The sequence below is a fragment of the Chiloscyllium plagiosum genome, chromosome 10 (assembly GCF_004010195.1).
Source record: "Chiloscyllium plagiosum isolate BGI_BamShark_2017 chromosome 10, ASM401019v2, whole genome shotgun sequence".
NCBI lineage: Eukaryota > Metazoa > Chordata > Chondrichthyes > Orectolobiformes > Hemiscylliidae > Chiloscyllium > Chiloscyllium plagiosum.
The window spans coordinates 8,147,902-8,170,428 of NC_057719.1; the positions used below are offsets into that span (position 1 = coordinate 8,147,902).

Here is a 22,527-nt window from a genome sequence, read left to right on the forward strand (position 1 = left end):
TTGCCTGTAGTGTTAGGTCAAGGGGTAAATGTAGAGGAATGGGTCTGGGTGGGTTGGGCTTCGGTGGGTCGGTGTGGACTTATTGGGCCGAAGGGCCTGTTTCTACACTATAAGTAATCTAATCTAATTCCCACATCTTGGCCCATTCACTAAAGTTATCAATATCACCATTTACTCTCCTCCTTAGCTGAGTCTCATCAACAGATGTGGCAGCCATACTTTCTGTTCATAGATATTACATCCAAGTAATATCTATGAACTTTAAACAATTAAGATCCCAGCAACTATCCTTTATATCATTCACTGCATTTTGCCAACCTGAAGAAGACCCATTTATGCCTAATGTCTGCTTCTTGTTAGACAGTCAATCGTCTATTCATGACCCTATGCAAATTCTTATACCATGAGCTTTTCATTTACTTTGATACAGGACTTTGTCACATGTCTTATTGAAGTCCAAGTACACCACATCCATTGGTTTCCTTTTAACTGCAACATATGTTACTTTCTCAAAGAACTCTAATACATTGCTCAAACATGGTGTTTAGGAACAGGAATAGGCCATTCAGCCCTTCAGCCTGTTCCATATGTCAATGAGACCATGTGTGATCAGTGGTGAAACTCCATACCCTTGCCTTTGGCCCATGTCCCTGATCACCTTTGCTTAATAAAATTCAACTGCTGTTTGTGGAGGAGGGTTCCAAACCTCTATCACCCTTTGTGTGCGGAAGTGCTTCCAAACATCTCTCCTGAACGGTCTGGCCCTAATTCTCAGGCTATGCCCTCTAATTCTAGAATCCCCAACCAGTGGAAATAATTTAGCTTTTTCCACGCTGTCTTTTCCTGTTAATATCTTGAAGACTTTGTTCAGATCACCCACATACCCTTCTAAATTCTAGAGACCCAGTCTGTATATTCTGTCCTTGGTGGCACAGTTGCTCAGTGGTTAGCACTGCTGCCTCACAGCACTAGGGGCCCAAGTTCAGTTTCAGCCTCAGGCAACTGACTGTGTGGAGTTCTCACATTCTCCCCGTGTCTGCATGGGTTGCCTCAGGGTGCTTTGGTTTCCTCCCACAATCCAAAGATGTGCAAGTCAGGTGAATTAGCCATGCTAAATTGCCCATAGAGTTAGATGCATTAGTCAGAGGGAAATTTGGGGAATGGTTCTGGGTGGGTTACTCTTCGGAGGGTCTGTGTGGACTAGTTGGGCTGAAGGGCCTGTTTCCACACTGTAGGGAATCTAATCTAATCATGACTTAACCCTTGAAGTTCAGTTATTATTCTTGTAAACCTACACTCTACTCCCTCCAAGGTAAATATATTCTTCCTAAGGTGTGGTATCCAGATCTGCTCTCAGTACTCCAAGTTGGGTCCAGCCAGGATTTTGTAAAGCTACCTTTCACAAAACCAAATTGCCTCTTCCACATTACTGTACCATATCTGAGCACCCCGCAATAACTGCTTTTGCCATAGCTTTGAACATTTTTTTCTGTTTTCCTCATTTCAACAGGGCCCCAATCCACAAGATCCTACACTCTGGTTGAATTGGTTCAATCAGTTTTGTACTCAACCAGTATAGTTCTTGGCATTAAATAGAACATAGTGATAAGCATGAGCTGCCCCTAATCAGCATACCTTATATAATTACAATGAAACTAATAGTCCCCATGACCAAATGCAGTTTGGGGAGGCGAAGTGAATTATAATGAATTGCAAATATTTTAAGGGTTGCATCAAAAAAGGGAGTTTTCTTGGAGATATTAAAGGGCTTGAAGAAGCAATTCCATTTAATTTTGTGTTGAATTAAATATTGTTATCTATGTTTTTTCTCCCTTTATTATTTTTGTTAAACAGAATGCAATTCAAGAGTCACATTGTATTCTCTCTCCCTACCCCTGCCTGCGCACAAAAACAAAACAAACTTATCTCGAAAATGTATCTTGGGAGAGGATTGGGATGGCGAAGTAATGCAAAACTGATATTGTGGATGCAGGGCGAAGGTCTTGTGTCCAAAACCAGCAGGTTTAACAAGGCAGTGGGTTACAGAATGTCTTTCTTGCCATTTGAGTTTCTCAAATGTCAAGTTGATGGTTAAATTTATGAAGATAGACAAGTGCTGTCCGTAACAGTTGTTGGTGGATGTTTCCACTGCTCCAAGAGGTTTAAAAGTTGACTTTTTTGTTGACGGCATTGGGGGAATTGTATTATATTTCCTTTGCATACTCATCCATTTATTTCACAAATAATACAGTAGATGCTCAGTAAAAGTTCTGGGATCTATCACATGATGCACAAAGTTGCTGCTGTTTGCCACTGAATGACGCATTTCCCAGAAACTCAACATGCCACCAGCAATGTGTTCCAACAAAGCAGCCTTTATTTTAAGTGAAGAGTTTAAGCAACTAAAAATATAACCATGATAAATCTCAGTCATCACATTTCATAAAGTGCAGAGAAATAAATATAAGCAGTGTGCTTTGACCTACTCAAGGACTATAACAAAAACAGAAATTGCTGGAAAAGCTCAGCAGGTCTGGCAGCATCGGTGAAGAGGAATCAGAGAAACATTAACTCTGATTTCTCCTGACTGATGCTGCTGGACCTGCTGAGCTTTTCCAGCAATTTCTGTCATAGTCATAGAGATGTACAGCATGGAAACAGACCCTTCGGTCCAAACCGGCCATGCCGACCAGATATCCCGACCAAATCTAGTCCCACCTGCCAGCACCCAGCCCATATCCTTCCAAACCCTTCCTATTCATATACCCATCCAAATGCCTCTTAAATGTTGCAATTGTACCAGCCTCCACCACATCCTCTGGCAGCTCATTCCATATACGCCCCATAGGTCTCTTTTATATCTTTCCCCTCTCACCTTTCTGATTTATAGCATCTGCAGTTCTTTCAGTTTTTAAGGGACTAATAACAGTTTGTTGCTGTTTAAAATGGAAAAAGATTACAACTCCTGATGCTTTCATATGATAGGTTCTGTTTAGAAATCACCTCCTGACCTTTCAGTATTAACCTATTTGTGTTGCATTTCCCTGGTTGCTTCATTTCAATTTTCCTCTTTAACTTTTATATAAACTTCTGTTCATCAGATTTAAAAGTATAAACTGTGCCTACCTACAGCCTATTTGAAGTACGTTGGCAGCTTGTACTCAGCATACACTTATCAGCCGTAGTGTGGCCATCCAAAGAGCCATGCTATCATTAATCCATGCAGTGTACTTTGCACATCTTGCATTAGAACCAGGACCCCCTCAAACATGCTCCACCATTTAATACGATCATGGCTGATCTCATCCCGTCCTCCACTCCACTTTCTTGCCCATTTCTTAAATACCTTCCAACCGATAATGTGATCTTTTTATTTTGCATGTGGAATGTTTGTGGTGAGTTGGTCAATCTATGCACTTTGATGTTGTCGGCTAATGTAGGCCAGTAACTGGAGTGAACTAGTCCATATGAGTTTAACGTCAGTCAGCAAAGTGTAAACATTTGCATGCATTTAACCTGAGCTCCATTTTAACTCCCTGCCATGAAACTTCACTCACACCTGCCACTGGTTTGAAAGGCTGGTGGTTCTTACAGCTCACTGACAAATGTAATTGGAAAAGACTACTAGTCAGCCAAATAGACTTCTTTGATTTTTAACCCATGAAATGAATGATTGGGTCCGGTACTGTGTTATTGCTGACAATTCCTCTCTGCTGACTGTCCAGATGTGAAGTTAAATGTTTTGCCAATTCTGACATCTACCCCAAACTTGCTATGTTATTTCTGATGCATTTTACAGGCACTTCAACCTCATCCACTGTTCCAATACATGATCCTGCAACCATTCCAAAAGCTATGTCAGTATCGGCATGGTGGCTCAGTGGTTGGCGCTACTGCCTCACAGCACCAGGGACCTGGATTTGATTCCAGCCTTGGGTGACTGTCTGTGTGGAGTTTGCACATTCTCCCCATGTCTGCATGGGTTACCTCCCACAATACAAAGATGTGCAGGTTAGGTGAATTGGCCATGCTACATTGCCCGTAGTGTTCAGGGAGTGTAGGTTAGGTGCATTAGTCAGGGTTTAGGGTTTGGTTGGAATACGCTTCAGATGATTGGTGTGGACCTGTTGTGCCGAAGGGCCTGTTTCTACATTGTAGGGATTCTATGATGATAAATCCCACCTTGTTTTGGCACGTACCACTACGTTGTTTACCTCTATCTTTGCAGTATCTCCTGTAAGCATTTGTTCAATTCCCTTTCGAAGACTACTGTTGCATCTGTATCCACCAACCTATTGGACATTGCATAAGAAATGTTATGCTGCTGTCACCTTTGATTATAGGGAAACTAGGGATTCCTTTTTGTAGGGGATGTGGAAATGATTTTGTTTGAGATTGTCCATTTAAAAAATTGAGGTCCAGAACAAGGGGATTTAATGAACGTACGTGCTTTTCTTGATCTTAGATTCATAATTTTGGTGTCCAACAATCTCTCCATGATGAAGGTTTTCAGCAAGAGATGAGTTGAGATGGACAGAGTCAGGCAATATTACAGAGGTGGAAATGGGTGGCCTTAATGGTGGTATGGAGTTATCTATATGACAAGGCTGTGAACAGTCTGGTTCAGCCTCAGAGAATTTCCAGGGAGGGCATGGAATGGGCAGAGAGGGAGCAGAGTTTGGACTGGAGACAAATAGACTATTTTTAAATTCAGTCATTGCATTTGTGAGCACTGTTGACTGGACCAGAATATATTGTCCATCCCTAATTGTCAGAGGGCACTTGAGTGTCAATTGCATTGTGTGGATCTGGAGTCACATGTAGGATAGAGCAGGTAAAGTCAGCAGAATTCCTTCTCTAAAGGACATTAGTGAGTCAGATCAGTTTTCTGACAATGAACAATAGTTTCATGGTCACCATCAGACTTTTAATTCCAGATTATTATTGAATTCAAATTCACATTCTATTATCTGCCATGGCGGAATTTGAATCAGGATCCCCATATGTTTACAAAAACAGAAATTGCTGGAAAATCTCAGCAGGTCTGACAGCATCTATGGAGAGAAATCAGTGTTAGTGTTTCAGGTCATTCTGAGTCGGGACCAACTCAGAACTGATAATCAAGAAACCCATCTCTGTCTTAAACACACTCAATGACTTGGCTTCTACAGTTTTCTGTGGCAATGAGTTCCAAAGATAAACCACCTTCAAAATGAAGAGGTTTCTCCTCATCTCAGTCCCTTCACTCTGAGGTAGTGCCCTTGGGTTCTAGACAGGTTCTGTCCACTCTAAACAGGCCTCTCTATATTCTTTAAGTTTCAGTGAGATACACCCCTTATCCTTCAAAGCTCCATCAAGTACAAACCCATGGTCCTTGTATAACAAGCCCTTCATTCCTGGGATCATTCTCGTAAACCTCCTCTGGACCAAGGCAAAAGCACATCCTACCTTAGATATGGGGCCCAAAACTGCTCACAATGTTCTGAATGCAGTCTAACCACAGCCTTATGCAGCCTCAGCAATATAACCCTGCTATTGGATACCGAGGGATAGGATCTATTTACATTTGAAAGAAAATTGACTCCTCAGTGATAGGTAGCATGATTTTGTGCAGGGAAGGTCAACCTAATAGAATTCTTTGAGGAAGTGACAAAATTGATTGATGAGGGAAGGGCTGTAGATGTCATATATATGGACTTCAGTAAGGCGTTTCATAAGGTTTTCCATGGTAGGCTGATGGAGAAAGTGAAATTGCATGGGGTCTAGTGTGTACTAGCTAGATGGATAGAGAACTGGCTGGGCAACAGGAGGCAGAGAGTGGTAGTGGAAGGGAGTTCCTCAAAATGGAAAACTGTGACCAGTGGTGTTCCACAGCGATCCATATTGGGATCACTGTTGTGTATGATATATATAAATGATCAGGAGGAAGGTATAGGTGGTTTGATTAGCAAGTTTTCAGATGACACTATGATTGGTGGAGTAACAGATAATGAAGGGGCATGTCAGAGAATGCAACAGAATATAGACAGATTGAAAAGTTGTGCAGAGAAATGGCAGCTGAAGATTATTCCTGACAAATGCGAGGTGCTGCATTTTGGAAGATCCAGTTCAAGAGTGAACTGAATGGTAAATGGAAAAGTCCTGGGGGAAATTGATGTACAGGGAGATCTGGGTGTTCAGGTCTATTGTTCCCTGAAGGTGGCAATGCAGATCAGTGGAGTAGTTAAGAAGGCACAGCATGCTGTTCTTCATCGGACGGGGTATTGAGTACAACAGTTGGCAGGTCATGTTGTAGTTTATAAGACTTTGGTTCTGCCACATTTGGAATACTGCATACAGTTCTGGTCGCCACATTACTAAAAGGGTGTGGATGCTTTGGAGAGGGTGCAGAGGAGGTTCACCAGGATGTTGCCTAGTATGGAGGGCGCTAGCTATGAGGAGAGGTTTAGTAGATTAGGATTATTTTCATTAGAAACACGGAGGTTGCGGGGGGACCTGATTGAGGTCTACAAAATCATGAGAGGTATAGACAGGGTGGGTAGCGAGAAGCTTTTTTCCAGAGTGGGGGTCTCAATTACTAGGGGTCATGAGTTCAAGGTGAGAGGGGAAAAGTTTAAGGGAGATATGCATGGAAAGTTCTTCACGCAGAGAGTGGTGTGTGCCTGGAACGCGTTGTCAACAGAGGTGGTAGAGGCGGGCATGATAACGCCATTTAAGTTGTATCTAGACAGGTACGTGAATGGGCAGGGAGCAGAGGGACACAGATACTTCGAAATAGACGACAGGGATTGATAGAGGATCTGTATCAATGCAGGCTTGGAGAGCCAAAGGGCCTGTTCCTGTTCTGTAACATCCTTTGGTCTTTGCCTTTGTTGATTTCTAGTCCTCTTGAAATAAATGCTTACATTGCATTCACCTTCCTAACTGCCAGCTGAACCTTAAGAGAATCCTGAGCTCAGACTCCAAGACCCTTTATTCTTCAGATATCCAAAGCCTGTCCTCATTTAGAAAATAATCTATGCCTCTATTCTTCCTACCAAAGTACATAACCTCACACCTTACCACATTGTAATTGTTGTGCACTCTCCTAACCTTTCCAAGCCCTTCTGCAGCCTCCCCATTTATTCAACTCTACCTATCCCTCCACCTATCTTTGTGTCATCTGCAAACTTAACAATGCCTTTAGTTACTTCACTAAGGTCATTTACATGAATAATTGTCATCCTAACACAGACCTCTGCAGAAGTCCACTTAACACCGGCTGCCATCCTGAAAAATACCCCTTTATCCCCACTCTTTGCCTTCTGCCAATCAGCCAATTTTCTACCTGTGCCAGTGCCTTGCCTCCAACACCATGGGCTCTCACTTTATTCAGCAGCCTGCTATGTGACACCTTGTCAGCGACCTTCTAGAAATCCAAATACATCATGCCCAATGGCTCTCCTTTGTCTAATTTGCTCATTAAATCCTCAAAGAATTCTAACAGATCTGTCAGGCATGACCTCCTCTTGATGAAGCCATGCTGACTCCGTCCATTTTACCATGATTATTATACTTACACTCTTACTAATAACCAAGGTCAGGCTAACAGTCTGTCATTTGCCCAGAAACCCCTGACAGTGCTGCTCTACTATCTTCACTGTTAAGCTCCCCTAACAATCAAATCTGGCCAGCTCCTCCCCTCATGTCTTTGTAGGTATGTTTATTTAATTGTAATGCCATTACAGCTGAATAAGGCTTCTCCCTGCAGGGTGAATTCAATCATATTATGGTCACTATCCTCTAGGGATTTCTTCACCTTAAGCTCCCTAATCAGCTTGGCCACTTTACACATCTCCAGATCCAGAATTGCCTGTTTCCTAGTGATCTCTGCCAACATGTGGCTCCAACAAAACAATCTCAAAGATATTCCACAATTTCTTTCCTTGAGATCTGCTACCAACCTGATTTTCCCAGTCCGCTTGCATATTGAAGTACCCCATGATTATTGTAGTAGTCCTTCTCTTATATGCCTTTTTTATTTCCTGATTTATTTTCTACCTTCCATCCTGACCACTGAGAGGAGACAGGAGCATAATTCCTATCAGATTCTTTTTGCCCTTGCAGTTTCTCAACTCTACCCACAGAGATTCTATGCATTCTGACCTGATACGCTCCATCGCCAGACCATAGCAACACGACGGTTGGAGGAAGAGCACCTCATCTTCCGCTTAGGAACCCTCCAACCACAAGGGATGAACTCAAATTTCTCCAGTTTCCTCATTTCCCCTCCCCCCACCTTGTCTCAGTCAAATCCCTCGAACTCAGCACCGCCTTCCTAACCTTCTTCCTGACCTCTCCGCCCCCACCCCACTCTGGCCTATCACCCTCATCTTGATCTCCTTCCACCTATCGCATTTCCAACGCCCCACCCCCAAGTCCCTCCTCCCTACCTTTTATCTTAGCCTGCTGGACACACTTTCCTCATTCCTGAAGAAGGGCTCATGCCCGAAACGTCGATTCTCCTGTTCCTTGGATGCTGCCTGACCTGCTGCGCTTTTCCAGCAACACATTTTCAGCTCTGATCTCCAGCATCTGTAGTCCTCACTTTCTCCATTCTGACCTGATAGTTTGTTGCCATCGATTTAATTTCTTACTTACAAGGTAACCCTACCCCCTCTGTTTTTTTGCCTGTCCTTTCTATAGGATGGATGTTCATGGATTTAATTGACAGCTTTAAACCCTTGCAACCACGTCACTGTGATATTCACAACATCATCCCCGCCAATTTCAGTCAGCACTGTAGGTTTGCTTACTTACTTTGTTTCATAAACTGTGTGCATTTATGTAAAACACCCTCAGTTCTGCATTGACCACCCCGTTCTCATAATTGTCCCCTTACTGTTCCTGAAGTTAGATCCCTGACCCTTTCCATAGTCTCTGTCCTATTACTTGTTCTTGAAACTATAATACATGTCTCCTGATCCTACCCTTTTACCAGCTTAAAGTCCTTGTGACCATCCTATTTAGCCTTTCCTGGTCCCAGTTCGGTTCGGGTGGAGCCCATCCCAATGGTACAGTTCCTCCCTGCCCCAATATGGATGCCAGTGCGCTCAAACCTCATCTTTCTTCCCTCCCCCCTCTTCCTATCCCTGTTTCTTCTCATGCCCCTTTAGGTAGTCTGTGCCACCATATGCCCACCTCAAATCGACCAAGCCCTGTCAGGTTCTGCTTCCATATTTCTTTCAGAACCAGTGACCCAGTATGAAATGCAGTCTTCAGGATCCATGCAGTAGAATTAAAAATAATTTTAAAATCATTGGAAAGAAATTAATGTGCTACTGATATAATAAACTCCTGATTTTAAATACACTAACATTGGTAATAGAAAAAGAAACTACTCCAGAGCAAGAACATCATCTTTTAGATTCCTATTTGGATGGTAAACAATCATGAAAAGACATCAAATGTGTATTCTGTTATTAGAACAAGTTTTGAGAAGATTTGTAGCTCAGGTTAAGGTTCTGGATGTAGGTTTGCTCGCTGAGCTGGAAGGTTCATGTTCAGAAGTTTTGTCACCCTACTAGGTAACATCTTCAGTGGGCCTCAGGTGAAGCAGTGTATATGATTCCTGCTTTCTATTTATATGTTTGGGTTTCTTAGGGTTGGTGATGTCATTTCCTGTGGTGATGTCATTTCCTGTTCTTTTTCTCAGGGGGTGGTAGATAGGGTCTAACTCAATGCGTTTGTTGATAGAGTTCCGGTTGTAATGCCATGCCTCAAGGAATTCTCGTGCGTGTCTGTTTGGCGTGCCCTAAGATGGATGTGTTGCCCCAGTCGAAGTTGCGTCCTTCCTTATCTGTATGTAAGGATATTAGTGAGAGAGGGTCATCTCGTTTTGTGGCTAGTTGGTGTTCATGTATCCTGGTGGCTAGTTTTCTGCCAGTTTGTCCAATGTAGTGTTTGTTACAGTTTTTGTATGGTATTTTGTAAATGACATTAGTTTTGCTTGTTGTCTGTATAGGGTCTTTCAAGTTAATTAGCTGCTGTTTTAGTGTGTTGGTGGGTTTGTGGTCTACCCAAAGAAATTCAAACATATAAATAGAAAGCATGAGTCATGTACACTGTTTCGCCTGAGGCCCACTGAAGATGTTACCTAGTAGGGTGACGAAATGTCTGGAAATGAACTTCCCAGCTCAGCGAGCAAACCGACATTTGTTATTACAATTTCTCAAAAGATTTTTTAATTCTTAGATAAATAGAGCAAAGTCACTATTAGATTTTAAAACCATGCAAGCATTCATCGTGGCTACAGGTGTCATAAAATGATGACTGCTACATTTTGTGAAAGTGACAGAACAGACTAGAACACAGTTTCCCTTCCAAAGCACAATGCCTGGTAATCAGTGGAGACAATGCAGAGTTTCTTTGTCTTCAACTTTCAGAAGCTGTTTCTGTTTTAACAGCCAGAGCTATCAGTTGATCTAAATTACAGCATGAAGCTTGACAACATGAACCTGCAGTAACATTAGGTTACATCTTTTTAATGTATTTGGCTCCTCCTTCAATGAAAAAAGTATAGTAATGGTTACACAGTATTGGTCAATGTACCTTTGTAGTACAGTTCCTTATGGTGAATCATTGTGATAAAACACCCACAGGGAGGTGATGGTGTAGCGGTAATTTACAGGGGGCTAGGAATCTGGAGACCCAGATGAATGCTTTGGTATGGATTCCAATTTCACGATAACAGTTTCTGGAATTGAAAAAGATCAGTTAATAATAATTAATAAAACAATAAATAATTGTTAGCATGCTAGCTTTGTCATAACAAGGGGGCACACTTTTAAAATGAAAGGTAGGAGATTTTGAGGTGATTTGAGGAAAATGCTTTTCACTCAGAGGGTGTAGTGGAGGGGTCTGGAATGCACTGGTTGGGAGGGTAACCTCACAACCTTTAACAAGCACTTGGAGGAGCACTTGAAATGTCATAACATTCAAGACCATGGGTCTGGTGTTGGAAACTGGACTTGTATAGATTTAGTGTATGTTTGATGAGCACCTTCTGTACTGTATGATTCTGTGATAAAATACATCATCCAATAAAACATTCAAAGGAGGAAGCAATTTTATGGTTATTTTTAGAATGCTTCCTTTCTCATCGTGCAAGGAGATATGTGTTTCTAAGGCTTCCCAACCCCACACCAGAACATGAAAATTGATGAGGGAGAAAATACCATTTTCTGTGATCCCCATAATGGGCACCTTGTCCTCAGGAAAGGTGCTTGTCTGATATGCAACAGATGGGTGGAGATCAGTCAAGATTAGAGTGGTGCTGGAAAAGCACAGCAATCCAGGCAACATCCGAGGAGCAGGAAAGTCAACATTTCAGGCAAAAGCCCTTCATCAGGAATGAGACAGGGAGCCTCCGGGGTGGAGAGACAAATGGGAGGGGGGTGGAGCTGGGGAGAAGGTAGCTAAGAGTGTAATAGGTTTATGGAGGTGGGGATGAAGGTGATAGGTCGGAGAGGAGGGTGGAGTGGATAGGTGGAAAGGAAGATAGGCAGGTAGGGCAGGTCATGAGGACGGTAAGTACAGTAAAAATCTACTGTATCCGTTGCTCCCGATGCGGTCTCCTCTACATTGGGGAGACAGGATGCCTTTTCACAGAGCGCTTCAGGGAACATCTCTGGGACATCCGCACCAATCAACCCCACCGCCCTGTGGCCCAACATTTCAACTCCCCCTCCCACTCTGCGGAGGGCATGCAGAGATTATGTCACATTGTCTATGATAACAGTATGGATGAAACCAGCACGTTCTGAAGATGTGGTTTCGCCATGTGGCTGCTTGAAGGCTGGATACTCGGCAGTTACTTTGACAGAACAAGGGCAATGGAACTGTCAAGCAAGTTCATGGAAGTAAAGCTAGGTGTCACTAAGATAATTGTAGAACCTCGTCCTATGTTTGTCTTAGATGTTACTAACGGAGAGCATGTAGATGAGAACACAAAAAGGAAAGAAACAAGCTTTTTCCCGGGGTGAAGGTTTCAATAACCAGAGATCATGAGAGGTGGAAAGTTTAAGGGGGATACACGCGACAAGTACTTCACACAGGGTGTTGGGCGTTTGGAACGCATTGCCAGCAGAGGTGGTAGAGGCAGGCATGGTAGGTTCATTTAAGATGCGTCTGGACAGATGCATGAGTAGGGGAGCAGAGGGTTACAAATGCTTAGGAATTGACCAACAGGTTTAGACAGTACATTTGGATCGGCTTAGACTTGAAGGGCCGAAGGGCCTGTTCCTGGGCTGTAAATTTTCTTTGTTCTTTGTTCTATCATGGGATGGGAGAAATAAGTACCAAGACATTAATACTAAGAAAGTCAAAAAGACGCCGTTGATGAGAATCAACCATTTAAGGACATTTGCCATAATTTTGTCAATCACTATACCCTTTCTGTCCTGCTTTATTTTGTTTTGTGATGTTGGTTTATGGAGGAATGATTGGATACCTACTATGATATTTTACACTGGAACTGATGAGTTCATAACAAATGCAAAGCAGGGCATTTTGGCAGGAAAGGGATACTATAAACCATTTCAACCTATGAGAAGGAAACCAAGTTTTTAGATTAGATTCCCTACAGTGTGGAAACAGGCCCTTCGGCCTAACCAGTTCACACCGACCCTCTGAAGAGTAACCCACCCAGACCCATTTCCCTCTGACGAATGCACCTAACACTATGGGCAATTTAGCATGGCCAATTCACCTGACCTGCACATCTTTGGACTGTGGAAGGAAACCGGAGCACCCGGAGGAAACCCACGCAGACACGAGGAGAATGTGCAAACTCCTCACGGACGGTCGCCCGAGGCAGAAATTGAACCCTGGACCCTGGTGCTGCGAGGCAGCAGTGCTAACCACTGACCCACCATGCTGCCCAGATTGAGAACAAGGGAACTACCTGCATCAGTTGGACCACAACAAATCTGAGAGGTCCAAAGAATTGGAAAGGCATGGTAAATTACAGAGTTTGAGAGTGGTGAGACTTTCACTGGAGAAAAACAATTCATATCATTCTTAGCATTCAGTAGATATGCAAAATTTGATGGAAATATTCGAATTATGCATCAAGATAGTCCTAAACTTCATGTTAATTCCAATGCAGGGGTAGTGATCTAATGGTATTGTTGCTGAACCAGTAATCAGAGAGCCAGGTAATGTTCCAGGGATCTGGGTTCAAATCCTAATATGATAGATGGTGAAATTTGAAGATGATGATATTTTTTAGAAAACTGGAACTAAGAGTTTAATGATGATAATGAAAGCATTGTAGATTGTTATGTGTCCTTTCAGGAAGATAACTGCCATTCTTACCTGGTCTGGCCCACAGCAATTTGGTCCCCCCTTAACTTAGGGATGAGCAATAAATGCTAGCGAATGTGCAAATTAAAATGTCTGAATGTTTAGCATGTTCCTCCAATGGATAGGCAAAAGTCTTACACTGAAGTCAATTTACATAATTATAAACTTCTGTTTGTTCTTTCAGAACAAAGATTCCTTTTCCAAGATTCCTCGCACCATCCTCAGTCAAGAGGATAGGCTGACTTCCTGCTCTCAGGCCTCTGCCTATGCTGCTGTACAATCTGTCACCTTGTTGTGTTGCTTTAGCATAATGGAGGCCTATGACTAGTGGAGTCCCTCAGGGGTCTGTTTGTTATTTATATCAATGATTTGGATGATTAATAAGTTTGCTGATGACACTAAAATAGGTGGTATCATGGACAGAGAGAAAGGTTATCAGAAATTGCAACAGGACCTTGATCAGCTGAGGAAGTGGGCCAAGAAATGGCAAGTGAGTTTAATATAGATAAGCCTTGCATTTTGGAAAGTCAAATCAAGTTAGTAGTTTCATGATGAATGGTAGGGCCTTAAGGAGTGGAATGGAACAGTGGGACCTTGGAGTTCAAGTGCACGGTTCTCTGAAAGTGGAGCCACAGGTAGGACAGTGAAGAAAGCTTTTGGCACACTGGCCTTCATCAATCAGGGCATTGAGTATAGAAGTTGGGAAGCCATGTTGCTGTTATACAGGACATTGGTGAGGCCGCACTTGGAGCATTGTGTTCAGTTTTGGTCACCTTGCTATAGGAAAGAGTGCAGAAGAAATTTACAAGGATGTTGCCATGACTCAAGGTTCTGAGTTATAGGGAGAGGTTGGACAAGCTAGGACCTTTTTCTTTAGAGTGTAGGAGAATGAGGGTGATCTTATATAAGGGTATTGTTATGAAGATATGGGTGTACTGTACCTTTAAGAGTGTTAAAAGCTAGCAGAACTACCTGACAGCACCAAGTGTTCTGATTAAGATACAATGTAGCATGTGGTCCAGCAGCCAGAGTAGCTGGTTGCCTAGAGACAAAAACAAGTTTAAATTAGGGCAATCAGTTTAAATTATACCGCCCCCCCCCCAAAAAAAAACAAACTCAAAAAAAACAAACTCCAATCAAGTTTGAATTTAGTATATTGATAGTATTAAAAACCAATGACAAATCTGATGCTTTAGGGATGTAAGACCGGGAAAAATTGAACAGTTAAGAGAGAACTACCAAAACACCAACAGATGTAGCTGCTAGTCAGAACTCTCTGAGAGATACCTGTCTAGAGAAAGAGTTTGCACAGAGAAAGACATCAACTCAGACCTGGAGAGCAACTCTACAGAGGGAGATATAAAGAGAAGATTTGAACTGCTGGCTGATTTTGAAATTTCATGTTTTAGTAAATCTTAATCGGGGGTTTTATCGGACCATTATTATAGAAGGGAAAGTAAAACATTGGTTAGAGGAAGGAGTTGTAAATAGTTGTTAGTCAAGTATTCTCTGTTACATTTTAAGAAATGAAGTTTAAAATTTTTACTCTACGTAATTCTTGACCTCTCAAATTTTCACAGATTATGGCACGGGGTAAATCTTTTCTGTGTTGCTGGTTTAAATTAGCTGGGGGCCTTACCCTGTGTCGTAACAGTGTAAGATCATGAGAGACAAGAATGGGGTGAATGCACTCAGTCTTTTTTCTTGGGTTAGAGAATCAAGGACTAGAGGGCATTAGTTTAAGGTTAGAGGGGAAAGAATAAAAGGGTATCTGAGGGGAAGCTTTTTTTACACAGGGTGGTATGCATGCTCCTCAGATGCTGCCTGACCTGCTGTGCTTTTCCAGCACCACTCTAATCTTAACTCTGATCTCCAGATTCTGCAGTCCTCACTTTTGCCTTTATGGAATGAGCTGCCAGCAGAAGTGTTTGAGGCGGTTACATTAACACTTAAACGGCATTTGGCCTTTGTACAAATACATGGTTAGGAAAGGATTAGAAGGATATGGACTAAGTGCAGGGAAATAAGGTTACTGTGGATGGACAGTACTGTGTAAAATGTGGCATATCATCCTGCATAATTTTATGTGTAGTTATTTATTCTAAATTGCTTATTTTTTTTGTTAGCAACACAAATTCAATATCTGTTAGGTTGTATATTCTTCTAAACGATTGTATATTCCCAACAAACAAAATAATGTAGTTTCCCTTTAAGTTTTCCAGGACCGATTTTAGATTGGCTCGATTGCTCGTGTTTCTACTGGAGAACATTTTGCACATTATTTGTAAGATTATTGAAATTTGTCAAATAACTGAAAGGCTAAGGTTTCTTGCTTTGACATTGACTGATAGCATTCTATTCCACACACACATACCAATTTTCTACATCAACATCAAGAGAACTAAAACAAATTGTCTCATTGCTACAGGATCTATTGAAGTTTAATTTATTGATTTACATTGAAGTACTGTTCTGAGGTTAGTCTTATTTGTAAATTACAAAGAAATTCAAAGGTTGCAGTGAGAGCTGATTATTGACTGGAAGAAATAATTGCACTAGAAGGAACTATGTTAGTAGCCACCTCACCATGTGTTAATGCGAGTTAAGAGGCAAGATGGTTTGCGTGATATTACAACATGATGAGAGATAATTTTCTGCAAAAGAGTCAAAGTAGGACCTGCAGCTTAATCTTAGAATCAGTTTGGGTAATTCTGATTAAGTATTTGGCTTTAACCATGGTTAAAGCATTCAAATCAAAGTGGGCCATTTGAAGGAAAGAAAGAGAGAGAAAAGCTAACATTTCTCACAAAATTGCAAAGCACTTCAAAAACACAAGTACTTTTTGAAATGTAGTCACTATTATAATACAGGAAACTCAGCAGGCAAGTCGTCCATAGCAAATTCCCTCAAACCAGCAATGGGATAATGACTGTATGATCTGTTTTACTGATGTTGATTGAAGCATAAACCTTCACCAGGACATTAAGGATAATTGCCTGGCTCTTCTTTGAAATATTGCAATGTGATCTTTTATGTTCACCTGAGCAGGCAGCTGGAGCGTTGGTGGAAAGGCCTCCTAGCAGTGGTCAGAATGTGAGGAAGAAAGTAAATCAGGAGATAGAATAGGTATGTAGGAAAGGTACTATTACAACAATGAAAACAACAAATGCTGGAGATCACAGCGGGTCAGACAGCATCCATGGAGAGAGAGCAAGCTAATATTTCGTGTCTAGGTGACTTTCATCAGAGCTGAAGTGAAGTATGGAGGGGACAGCATTTACACGATAGTTTTGGATGGTTGGGGGAGGGGGTATACTGGGTGTAGGGTGCTGGTGGAGAAAAGATGTTGATAACTCAGATTAAATGATCAGAATTTGAGGATGGCAGAGCAATGGTGTGACTCCTGTCAGACTTGGAAGGACAGTAAGTGGGATTTGGGGGAGGGGGGGGAGGGTGGCGGATGGACATGTCAACAAGCTAAAGGAAAGGGAAGAAATGGTTCACAGTTTAAAAGTGTTGAACTCAGTATTAAGTCCAGGCAGCTGTCAAGTGCCTAGCCTGAAGATGAGCTGTTGTTCCTCCAGTTTGTGCTGTGTTTCACTGGAACATGCGAGCAGGATGCTATGTTAAAGTGATCGGCTACGGGAAGGTCGGGGTCCTGACTGTGCACAGACCCAAGGTGTTGCGCAAAGCAGTCACCCAATCTGCGTTTGGTTTCTCCAATGTTGAGTAGGCCACACTGGGTGCAGTGAATACAATCCACAAGATTGGAGGAGGTCCAGGTGAAATGCTGCTTCACTTGGAAACGCTGTTTAGACCCTTGGATGGTGAGCAGGGAGGAGCTGAAGGGGCAGGTTTTGCCCTTCTGTGGTTACATGGGAAGGTGCCATGGAGACAGGGTTGGTGTTAATGGTTGTGGAATATGTTAGGGTGTCCCAGAGGGAATGATGCCTGCCAAATGCAGATGGGGGAGAGAGGGGAAGATGTGTTTGATTGTGGTGCTCTTTTGGAATTATCTGAAATGGCGGAGAATGATCCTTTCAATGCGGAGGCTGGTGGGCTGAAAATTGAGGACAAGGGGCACTTAACACTGTTGTAAGTAATAGGAAGGGACAAGGGTGGGAACATAGGTGATGGGTCGGATGTGGTTGAGGGCCTGTCAACCACAGTGGGTGGAGAAAGCATGGTCATGGAAGAAGGAAGCCATGTTAGCAGCTCTGTTTTTGAAGGTGGCACCATTGGAACAGATGGGATGTAGGCGAAGGAACTGGGAAAATGGGGTGCAATCCTTGCAGGACATGGGGTGTGATGAGCTGTTGCGGGTCATTTTAACACAGCATCGTGCTCACATGCCCGCATGTCTGTACTCAGCATGCTGCAGTGCTCCAGTGAATCACAGTGCTAACTGGAGGAACAACATCTCATCTTCAGACTAAGCACTTTACAGCCTTCTGCACTTAATTTTGAATTCAACACCTTCAAACTGGGAACCATTTCTTCCCTTTCCTTTAGCTTGTTATCATGTCCTCCCCTCCCCCATCCCAATTACTGTCCTTTCAGGTCTGACAGGAGACACACCACTGTTCTGCCAGTCTCACTTTCCGATCCACTTAAACTGAGTTAGCAACATCTTTTTTCCACCAGCACCCCACACCCTCTACCCTCACCCCATCCTCAAACTATCGCATAAATGCTGTCCCCTCCACACTTCACTTCAACTCTAATGCAGAGTCACCATTTTGAAACATGAGCTTGCTCGCTTTCCATGGATGCTGCCTGACTCGCTGTGATCTCCAGCATTTGTTGTTTTCAGTACAGATTCCAGCATCTTCAGTAATTTGCTCCTATTATTATAATAATCGTGGGAGACTTCAATATGCAGATGGATTGAGAAAATCAGGTTAGAAGCGCACCTCAAGAAAAAGAATTAATGGAATATCTGTAGGATTTTTTTTGGAGCAGCTCTTGGTAAAGCCCACGCAGGAATAGATAATTCTGGATTTGATGGTATGTAATGAGGCAGACTTAATTAGGGAGCTTAAGGTGAAGGAACCCCTAGGGGCCAATGACCATAATATTATAGAATTCACCCTGCAGTTTGAAAGAGAGAAACTTGAATCAGTTTCAGTTGAGTAAAGGTAACTACAAAGACATGAGGGAGGAGCTGGCCAGAGTTGTTGAGAGAGGACTTAGCAGGGAAGGCTGTGGAGCAGCAATGGCAGGAGTTTCTGGGGCTAATTCGGGAGGCACAACAGAAATTCATCCCACGAAAGAAGAAACATACCAAGGGGAGGATGAGGTAACCATGGCTGACCAGGGAAATCAGGGATAGCATAAAAGCAAAAGAGAAAGCATATAATGTGGTGAAGATTATTGGGAAGCCTTTAAAAACCAGCAGAGGAAAGAAGGGAGGAGAGCACACCTCCATCTACAACAACGGAGCAGAGGTTGAGAGGGTGGAGAGCATCAACTTCCTAGGAGTGATAATAACCGACAATCTTTCCTGGACTTCCCATGTAGATGCGACGGTCAAGAAGGCATAACAACACTTCATCTTCCTCAGCCGGCTCAGGAAATTTGTCCATAAAGACCCTCACCAATTTTTACAGATGCACCTTTTGAAAGCATACTGTCTGGGTGCATAATGGCCTCGTACGGCAACTGCTCTGCCCAGGACCATAAGAAACCACAGAAGGTTATGTGCATAGCGCAGACCATCACAGAAGCCAACCTCTAGACTTGTTATTGCTGCGGAAAGGCTGCCAACATCATCAAAGACCCATCACACCCCAGTAGTGCTCTCCGACAACCTTTTCTGTTAGGCAAAAGATACAGAAGCTTGAACACGCATACTAACAGGTTCAAGAACAGTTCCTCCCTGCATTTACTATTCCGATGGATGGACTGTCAAACATCATATAATGCTGATCTTGCCTAGCGCACACCCTATGCTTACTATGTCTTTGCTTACTATGATCTGCCTATACTGCTGGCAAACAAAGCGTTTCACTGTACTGAGGTACACATGACAATTAATCAATCAAATCAAATCAAATCAAACACAATGTGCTGCACAGAACGTTGCTAAATAAGATAAGAACCCATGGTGTTAGGGGCAAGGTACCGAGTGGATTGGGTGACTGGCAGCAGGCAGAGAGTGGGGATAAAGCGGTCTTTTTCAGGATGGCAGCTGATGATTCTGCATAGATCTGCTTTGGAACCAAAACTGTTCTGGTCAGCAGGGATGGGTTGGGCCAAAGGGCCTGTTTCCATGCTGTATACTTTTATAACTCTATTTACATTGTACATTAACAATCTTGATGAAGGAACTGAGGACATTATTGCTAAGTTTGCAGATAAAACGAAGAGAGATGGAGGGGCATGCAGTGTTGAGGAAGTGGGGAAGCTGTAGAAGAACTTGGACAAACTCGGACAGATAGTATACAGTGTGGGAATTACTAATTCCACCCATGTCCAACTGCACAGAACAGCTGTTGAAGTGAGGATATTTGTTCATTTAGGTGTATCAATGGTTATGGAATTAAGCTGAGTAGCTGTGGTTAAGATCAGCCATAATCAAATTGCATTGTGGAACAGGTCAGAAGAACTGAATGGCCTACTCTGTTCCTGTATTCCTGTGTAAGTAAATATACTAATAGCCTTTTTTTTGTACATGTCAAGACTATATTTTGTTTATATCTCGATAGTTTTGAATGTGGACTGAAGTGGGAAAAGGATTGTTTCAAACTGAAGGTTTGTGGAAGGTATTGCTGCACTTTTTAAAAGCAAGTTACTGTAACTCATTGCAAGTCATGCACACATAGTTGCTGAGTTAAAGCAGTTGGAGAGGTTGTTTTTACAAGGCCAGCTTGTCTGGTGTATACAAAATGAGATTCGGCTGGCACAGGTTACTGATTGGTTTGCGGAGTTGTGACCATTTGTGTGTGACAAAGGCAGTCAGCCTAACATGAGCTATTGCCTGTGGGGTGGCTGAATTTGTGGATATGTAGAATATTGGTAGAAGCCTTTGGACTGCTGCAAGGAGTAGGTTGCATGTCTTTCTTTCCAGGAAATGACCTAAAGCCTGAAGTTCTTTTAGCTGTGGCTTTTAACCAATCTGGAGAAAAAAGGTTGAAGATCAGAAAATCCAGGCAATCAAAACTCTTAGCAAACCCTGTGGACTGGGATCAATGAACTGCTCTCTTTTACCTCCACTCCACCCACAACACAACTTTTGTTTGTTTGGCTGTATGTTTGCTTTGGGGAAGTTTTAGAAGGGGTTAGAATTTGAAGTAACAGTGTTACATGAGAACAGTTCATAGTTTACCTGTGGTTCGAAGTAATAAAGGACTGCAACCCAGTCTATGTTTTCTGTTAACCTGAATCTGTCTGACAGATAAATTGGGGACTTTGTGCACTCTGCTAATTTTTTCATTGTTTTTCTGTGAACTCTGTCTCTTAACAGTGGGGTGAACCGAGGAGTGGCAGAGGGAGCAATGAACTCTATTGCTGTAACGTCTTGCATTATATTCAGTTTTTCAAAATGATGCTGAAGCACGGTGATACTTTGCGATTTGCGCACGGAAAACACTTTTCACTGTGTTTTTATATACATGTGACAATAAATCTAATTGTAAATCAATGAGAGGTTACATGCAGCAAACTAATAGCAATGAGGTGAATGTCCAGATAATGTGTATTAGCTGTGTTGGTTGATGTTGGCCAAGTTTCTAGAACAAATCCTTTGATCTTCAAATAATGCTGCAAAATTCCTTACATCCACACAAAGAGGCAAATGGAGGCCTTGATTTTGTGTCCCACCATCTGCATGAAGCACTGTGGTAACTGGCCTTCCAATAGATCTGTTTTTTGTAGTAGTACTTATAGTCATCGGTGTCTAAGAATGTGAAGTGGTGCAAGGGGTTATAGATCTTCATCTTCATTAGATTGAAGAAGCAGCGAGGCAAGATGGAAAAGCACAGAAGACAAAATGCCCAAGAGAAGTTATATGAAATGAGAAGAAGGAGGAGATTTATTGCAGTACGTTGAATGGCATGAAGATTGACTGGGGTGCATGGGGCAGATTTCTCTATAACCTTCTGCCAGATTAACTTGTTATTATGAATGTATATGTTTCTGTTATCAATATTTTTCTCAAACCACATCAGTTTTATGCTGATCATAGCTCGTAAAATATCTCACAAATGATAAACTGTATTGATTGCATTGAGTGTGAAAATAGCATCCACTCAGTTTGAGGCCAGCGAGCAGTTCTGCATGGCTTCAACAGGGGAATACCAAGGTTAACTGGTATTTAATTTAAAAGACATCTTGGAAAAGTAAGTCTGTGCAAAGATAAAACGTTCAGGAGGATAGTGATTTCAGGCTGACAAGGATCCCCTTAGGCGGCATCATGAAAATTGCTGACTCGGGTTTGTACTCCTGCCAAATTAGTTTAACAAAATGTTAACCTGCCAGTTTCCAGCCTTAGCATTTAGTCCAATAAAATGATCCAGCCAGAATTGATTAAGAGTATGGACAGGGTCATCATTATAAAAGAAGAGGGACCCTTTTATCTGAGGTTCCTGAATGCTCCTCATTGAGCCTTGACATTGGCAGGGAGCGGTTAACTTTAAGTGCTGTAGCTCAGTGCATAACTGTGTCGCTCGGGTCAGAAGGTGGTGAGTTCAAATTTCAACCCAAAGCCCTGAGTATGTAATCTACTGCTGAAGTTCCAGTGAGCACACATACCCAACTTTCTACCTCAGGACATTGCCTCAAGGCAATGATCAGATACGTGTGATTAGGAACACAAATGGAATGATGCCGTTATTACAAAGAGAATACAGTGCAAGAGTAAAAAGCTTATACTACATTGGTACAGGAAATTGTTGAGACCGCATCTGAAGGACTGTGCACAGATTTGGTTCTTATTTGAAAAGGATTTAATTGCACTTGAAACAGTTGAGGGAAGGAGACTTACTTCTGGAATGAAGGGCTCCTCTTATCAAGAAAGATTGAAGGGTGAGGCAATAGCCATTCAGGTTTAAACGAATGAGATGTCATTTTGCAGAAACCAATCCTGAGAGAACTTGTTGGGTAAATACTGGGAGGATGTTTCCTCTTGTGGGGAAGATGAGAATTCAGGAACATAGCTTAAAAATAAGAAGTTTCCTTTTTAAG

General features: G+C 42.3%; 1 protein-coding gene across 3 annotated transcripts in view; it reads left to right on the forward strand.

The window, feature by feature from the left end:
• Positions 1-22,527, forward strand: part of LOC122553367 (centrosomal protein of 128 kDa) — a 407,594-nt gene that overhangs the window by 374,428 nt on the left and 10,639 nt on the right. The gene's annotated exons all lie outside the window — the stretch shown is intronic.